Below are 7,745 nucleotides of genomic sequence, written 5' to 3'. Positions count from 1 at the left end.
TAAAATGTTGAATTACACCTTGTAGTGCAGTCTTGTTCAGGCTTCAGCTCAGGCAGCCCCATCTGGCGTTGTGTAGACTTTMGTTTTTCAGCACCTACTGTGCTCCTGTGGAAGTATTCCACAGCTGCTTTCACTTTGTCCACAGTGGGCTTCATCACCTTTAGAGCACCTCTTACAATCAGGTTGATTGTGTGGGCAAGACATGGATGATGGGTCCATTTTAAAATGTTCATGGCTTTAGTTATGTTAACTGCATTGTCGCTAACACAACAGACCACTTTTCCATCTACTTGCCATCCTCTGGCCACTCTCAACAGTTCCTCTGCCAAGTTCTTTGAGGTGTGTCTGTCGCTGAACTCAAAGCAGTCCAGAAGACAGCTAGACATCGAAAAATCCTCAATGAAGTGACATGTAAGAAGTGGTTACCCTTGATGTCCAGCAGTCAGTGGTAAGGCAAACTGCAGTAGCTTTTTGGACTCTTTCCGGCACTGAAGCCTGTGTGCTCTCGTACAGGAATGAGGGGTTTTGAAAGGGTTTTCCTGCTTGGAATTGTGTACATTGGATTTAGACTATTGCTATAATTTCTAAAACCTCTGTCCTCCACAATCGAAAATGGCTGGAAATCAGTGGCAATCATTTTAGCCAATGCAATATCAATTTGGCCTTGTTTTGCTACAGACATAGACGTTAGGCATAAACTGGTCCAGAGAAGACTGTGTTGCTGTGGGTCGCGGAGTAGGCCTACTTGAGTGAGTGGATACATCTCCAGGTGTGGAGGTGCTGGCTACACCACTATCACTAGCAGGCCCGCTAGTTTCTCGAAGCTCCGCTACAGCTAGCTTCACAGTTTGGTGCACAGTTCCTATATGCCGGTGTAGGTTGTGCGTAGAACCGGCTTTATATGAGATTTGGTTTTGGCAAATTCTACACTGTGATCTAACATTGTCTACATTATTAAAATGCATCCACATGTGCTTCCAACTCATTTTCCGGCTGTTTTCGCAGCTGTCCTTCCTCTCTCCTCGGCTGCTAAGTGTGTGATTGTGAGTGAGTTGGCTCGGGCCTCCCTCACGCATCTTTGGTTCATTGGTTGACACTGCGCGTCTGATTGACAGGAACAACAAGTGAGGCTGTTAGTCTGAGCAGACAGTCAGAACGTATGTGTGCGCTTGAGCWTTTAGGCCTAAATAAAAAAAATCGTTCTTTGAATTAGTTAATTCTATTCAATTAAATCTTTTGATTATTCATATCTTAATTTGTTTTTATTTTTATAAATACAGTTGAAGTCGGAAGTTTACATACACTTAGGTTGGTGTCATTAACTTGTTTTTCAACCACTCCACAAATTTCTTCTTAACAAACTATAGTTTTGGCAAGTCGGTTAGGACATCTACTTTGTGCATGACACAAGTCATTTTTCCAACAATTGTTTACAGACAGATTATTTCACTTATAATTCACTGTATCCCAATTCCAGTGGGTCAAATGTTTACATACACTAAGTTGACTGTGCCTTTAAACAGCTTGGAAAATTCCAGAAAATTATGTCATGGCTTTAGAAGCTTCTGATAGGCTAATTGACATAATTTGAGTAAATTGGAGGTGTACCTGTGGATGTATTTCAAGGCCTACCTTCAAACTCAAAATCAAAAGAAATCAGCCAAGACCTCAGAAAAAAAATTGTAGACCTAAACAAGTCTGGTTCATCCTTGGGAGCAATTTCCAAACCCTGAAAGTACCACGTTCAGGCGTTTGTACAAACAGTAGTACGCAAGTATAAACACCATGGGACCACGCAGCTGTCATACCGCTCAGGACAGAGACGTGTTCTGTCTCCTAGAGATGAACGTACTTTGGTGCGAAAAGTGCAAATCAATCYCAGAACAACAGCAAAGGACCTTATGAAGATGCTGGAGGAAACCGGTACAAAAGTATCTATAACCACAGTAAAATTAGTCCTATTTCAACATAACCTGAAAGGCCGCTCAGCAAGGAAGAAGCCACTGCTCCAAAACCGCCATAAAAAAGCCAGACTACGGTTTGCAACTGCACATGGGAACAACGATCGTACTTTTTGAAGAAATATCCTCTGGTCTGATGAAACAAAAATTGAACTGTTTGGCCATAATGACCATTGTTATGTTTGGGGGAAAAAGGGGGAGTCTTGCAAGACGAAGAACACCATCCCAACCGTGAAGCACAGGGGTGGCAGCATCATGTTGCGGGGTTGCTTTGCTGCAGGAGGGACTGGTGCACTTCACAAAATAGATGGCATCATGAGGGTGGAAAATGATGTGGATATATTGAAGCAACATTTCAAGACATCAGTCAGGAAGTTTAAGCTTGGTCACAAATTAGTCTTCCAAATGGACAATGACCCTAAGCATACTTCCAAAGTTGTGGCAAAATGGCGTAAGGACAAGGTATTGGCGTGGCCATCACAAAGCCCTGACTGACCTAAATCCTATAGAACATTTGTGGGCAGAACTGAAAAAGTGTGTGCGAGCAAGGATCCTACAAACCAGTTACACCAGCTCTGTCAGGAGGAATGTGCCAAAATTCACCCAACTTATTGTGGGAAGCTTGTGGAAGGCTACCCGAAACGTTTGACCCAAGTTAAACAATTTAAAGGCAATGCTACCAAATACAATTTTTTTAACCCCTTTTACTCCCTAATTGGTGGTTACTGTCTTGTCTCATCGCTGCAACTCCCGTACGGACTCGGGAGAGGCAAAGGTCAAGAGCCATGCGTCCTCCGAAACACAACCCAACCAAGCCGCACTGCTTCTTGACACAACACACATCCAACCTGGAAGCCAGCCGCACCAATGTATTGGAGGAAACACCGTACACCTAGCGACCTGGACAGCGTGCACTGCGCCCAGCCCACCACAGAGTCTCTAGTGCGCAATGAGACAAGGATATCCCTGCCGGCCAAACCCTCCCCTAACCCGGACGACGCTGGGCCAATTGTGCGCCGCCCCATGGGCCCCCGGTCGCGGCCGGCTGCAACAGAGCCTGGGTGTCACGGCTGTCTTCATCCTCCTCATCTGACGAGGAGAGGCGAGAAGGATCGGAGAGCCAATACGCAGCGAGGTAAGTGTTCGTCATTATTTAATGAAAGAAACTGAAACTACAAAAACAACAAAGTGACAACCATGAAGCTAAATAACAATAGTGCTGACACAAACACTACACATAGACAATCACCCACAAACCCCAACAGAAAACAGGCTACCTAAATATGGTTCCCAATCAGAGACAATGAATGACAGCTGCCTCTGATTGAGAACCATATCAGGCCAAACGAGAAAACCCCACATAGAAACAGACAACATAGATAATACCCACCCAACTCACGTCCTGACCAACTAAATAAAGACTAAACAAAAGAAATAAGGTCAGACACGTGACACTGGGCTCGAACCCAGATCTCTGCGATGCAGTGCCTTAGACCACTGCGCCACCCGGGAGGCCCTCCCAAATACTAATTGAGCGTATGTAAACTTCTGACCCACTGGGAATGTGATGAAACAAAAAAAGCTGAAATAAGTCATTCTCTCTACTATTATTCTGATATTTCACATTCTTAAAATACAGTGGTGATCCTAACTAATGTCAGGAATTGTGAAAAACTGAGATTAAATGTATTTGGCTAAGGTGTATGTAAACTTCCGACTTCAACTGTAGATTCGGCTCTGATATGCGAGCCGGCTCCAAACATTCACCAACAAGAGCCGGCTCTTAGAGCTGGCTCGTTCGCGAACGACCCATCACTAGTCTCCTTCAAGATCACCCAAGTTGAGGTTCACGTCTAAGGTGTCAATGAAAGCGAATCTTAATCGAACCTAACCTACATGGATAAAAATATAAACCATGGATGTGAGACTGTCATTATGCATAATGTACTTTGTAATATTCATGTTATACCATTGCAGTGGTATATTTTTCTATAACCAATTACCACACCGATGTCAGCATAGCGTTAATTAGCACCCATTTGTACTTGAGCTAGCTAATTAGCAATAGCACCCTTTTGCACGTGAGCTAGCTAATTGCTTACAATGAGGGAATCTTATTTGGACATTTGCCTACTTGAGCAGTAAGCCTAGGTTTACATGTACAGTTATGTAATCGATGTGATCGTACATTTTCTGTGTTTCTTCAATGTATGCCTTGTTGTTTGGCTGGCTCTAAATGTGTATTGTTGATGCCGATGGCCATTCCCTTAGTTACACATAGCGAGTCTACACAGCCTACACATAGTATATACAATAATGAAATCACCTGGTTCCAACATACATGGCAAGTCAAGAAAAGTCATTGTAACTTGTCCACATTGCAAACTGAAGTTAAATTAGAAAAACTTCAAAACACATTTACGAAGAAAGCACACACATTGCTTTGAAACAGTGTCTGAGGAAAGATTTTTGGCATGTGAGTGCATTGATGTGAGAAATGGTGTGTTTGCAGTCGAAAATACATTTTCTGGTCCAGCAACACCCATACATGTTGTGAAAAATACTTGGGCTAATTCAGTTCCAACTGTGTTCAAAACTGTTATGCATGCAGGAGTATAAAAAAGCTGTTGAATTGTACTTTTTCTTTACTTTCACATACACTGTGTTCACAGAAACATTGCTCGGATCTTGTCCCCTGGACCTTGGAGAACTTTTGATGTGGATGATGTTCAGATGAGATATTCCTATAAATTATTCCACTGAACTATACCACTTGATTGTCATTCCTTTATTGAAAATATTACCTTGTTCACACCACAGGGCCTACCAAAGCAAGGTTTCTCAACAAACTGTGGGGTGTTTGTTTTGATGGTAAGATGCTGGCTATTCAGTATATTATATTACTCCTATTTTCTGTTATAACATATGTTATTATTATTTCTGTGCCTGCAGCATTTTTTATATTTTTTTTATTTATTATTATTAAAAACATTTTTATTTAATTTTTTTTTTTTTTTTTTTTTTTTTTTTACCGTTATTTTACCAGGTAAGTTGACTGAGAACACGTTCTCATTTGCAGCAACGACCTGGGAATAGTTACAGGGGAGAGGAGGGGGATGAATGAGCCAATTGTAAACTGCAAAGCAACAATTGTTATTGCTCATATTTTTCTTTGTTTATTATTTTTGACACTTTTTTGGACCTATTTCCTACAATTCTTTACACTACATACAAATTCATACATCAAACTCCTGCAGAGCTGGATGCTGATGTGTCATGCTGTGACTTCCAGGGGGGGGGGGTTTTCTACATCCTGAAATATATTCCTGGGGGGTGGTATTATTATTATTATTATTATTATTTACTATTATCATTATTGTTGTTATCATAACTATCAAACTTAACAACCTACTCTTTCTTAACTTACAGTACGCTCTGTACATTGCAATGGAAGCACAGTGTATTTCACTGAGGTATGTATAAATTATGAAATTCTCATCACTAGTGGATATATGCGATTTTCTTTTTCAAAGGAAAACATGCAGCAAATTAGGCGATGGTGGTGCCTAGTTCTCCTGCAGAACTTTTCCATGCCATAAGTCTTAAACATTATAAAAACGTTTCATTTGCATCCTTAAAATCACTTGTTTCACTGTATCCAGACTGACCTGAATATATTTTCATATTGAATGTATGTAAGCCAACACTTCCTTTGGCCGCCTTTCCTTCCAGTTCTCTGCKGCCAATGACTGGAACGAATTGCAAAAATCACTGAAGCTGGAGTCTTATATCTCCCTCTCTAACTTTAAGCATCAGCTGTCAGAGCAGCTTACCGATCACTGTACCTGTACACAGCCAATCTGTAAATAGCACACCCAACTACCTCATCCCCATATTGTTATTTACCCTCTTGCTCTTTTGCACCCCAGTATCTCTACTTGCACATCATCATCTGCACATCTATCACTTCAGTGTTAATGCTAAATTGTAATTATTTTGCCTCTATGGCATATTTATTGCCTTACCTCCCTAATCTTCTACATTTGCACACACTATACATTTTTCAATTTTTTTCTATTGTGTTATTGACTGCACGTTTGTTTATGTGTAACTCGGTGCTGTTGTTTTTGTCGCACTGCTTTGCTTTATCTTGGCCAGGTCGCAGTTGTAAATGAGAACTTGTTCTCAACTGGCCTACCTGGTTAAATAAAGGTGAAATAAAATAAATAAAAATGTATGCCATTCACTCACTAAGGTCTGAAGAAGAGGTTGAAAGATCGAAAAAGGCGGCGAAAACAAAACACACTACAGGTAGGAGGTGTCATATGATGAGTGGTATAGTCTTAAACCAATGTTTAAAGACTTAACCCCCCCTATCATATGATGAGTGGTATAGTCTTAAACCAATGTTTAAAGACTTAACCCCCCCTATCATATGATGAGCGGTATAATCTTAAACCAATGTTTAAAGACTTAACCCCCCCTATCATATGATGAGCGGTATAATCTTAAACCAATGTTTAAAGACTTAACCCCCCTCTCATATGATGAGTGGTATAGTCTTAAACCAATGTTAAAGACTTAAACCCCCTCTCATATGATGAGTGGTATAGTCTTAAACCAATGTTTAAAGACTTAACCCCCCCCCAATATATTTCAGCATGATGTAGAAGATGTCCCCCCAAAGAAGTCACAGCATGTCACATCAGCATCCAGCTCTGCAGGATCAGGTACTGTATAGGCTGTTAGCTAAAGTAAGGTGCATTCAGGTACACACATCCCTAGAGGTTCCCTTACATTGCTTAATGACCACAATCTGTTTTCTTTCTAGATGATACTGGAAACAAAATGCACAGCGAACTGGGAGCTGTGAACTGGGTATGTAGTCTACTGTGTGTAATGCTGAAGGCTTGATGCATGGCAAGATATAATAGTTGTGATGACTTGTTGAGTAGTTATAGATATCACTGAAAACCCCCTTTAGTAATAGGGGATTTTGTTTGCATGGTGGTATTGTGAAAGTGGGGTGTAATTTGACCTGATCACCCAATAAGACACAAGTCTTAATATTTATTCTTTCTTTTTCTTCAAGGAAGCAGATGTTCTTYTAAGGGGCACCCTAGAKGCAGCAAGGTGGTGCGAACGCCAAACATTTAAAGGCATTGTTTCCCTCCCCAGTGTAGTTGGGATGGACGGTGAAGACCGCATTACAACCCTTAAAGAACTACGGTTGTATGATGGCCTGGATGAAGAGGAAAATATTATCCTCAAGGAACCATTCACGTTCCAGTTACAGAGAGATTATGAGATGTTCTATGTGGAGGCAGTTGACAGCAAGAACATGACTGTCTTTGCCTCTTTAGAGGAGCAGGAGTGAAGCCATTTTTGAGGAGTGGTCAAACCTTGTTTTTGTCTGCTATGTTAATTGTGTTGTTTAGTAAAGATGATGTAGAAGTCACCCGAGTCTCTGATCTCTTTACTGGAGCTGGTATATCTTATTGTACAAAGCACATTCGGCTTGTCAGTATGTCTATATGGTATAGTCTGTCTCCATTCTCATGAGGAAAGTAAATAGCAATAAAAATCAGGATATGTAGTAACTGTATATATATGCTCAATTAAATAATATAATTACAAAGTTATAAAATTGATCAACACAATTTTAACAGTACATGGCATACATAACAAGTCTGTTGTTCACTGCAACAATATCAGTAGCTTGTCTCAAATATAGCATGAAGCAAAAAGTTTTACAACACATGTGCTGGTACCACTTTATATAAT

At 40.7% G+C, this 7,745-nt stretch overlaps 1 long non-coding RNA gene across 1 annotated transcript; it reads left to right on the top strand.

Annotated features, from left to right (window-relative positions):
* Positions 1 to 209: 209 nt before the first annotated feature.
* On the top strand, positions 210 to 7,382 carry LOC111976211 (uncharacterized). Its single transcript, XR_002878909.2, has 7 exons — positions 210 to 448; positions 4,782 to 4,832; positions 5,391 to 5,434; positions 6,217 to 6,272; positions 6,622 to 6,691; positions 6,793 to 6,839; positions 7,054 to 7,382. It is a non-coding gene; the product is annotated as an uncharacterized lncRNA (long non-coding RNA).
* The last annotated feature ends 363 nt before the right edge of the window (positions 7,383 to 7,745 follow it).

This window comes from Salvelinus sp. IW2-2015, linkage group LG17 (assembly GCF_002910315.2).
Source record: "Salvelinus sp. IW2-2015 linkage group LG17, ASM291031v2, whole genome shotgun sequence".
NCBI classification, from domain to species: Eukaryota; Metazoa; Chordata; class Actinopteri; order Salmoniformes; family Salmonidae; genus Salvelinus; species Salvelinus sp. IW2-2015.
Note: the sequence above shows the minus strand (reverse complement) of the source record. Positions and strands in the feature narration are given on the sequence as shown.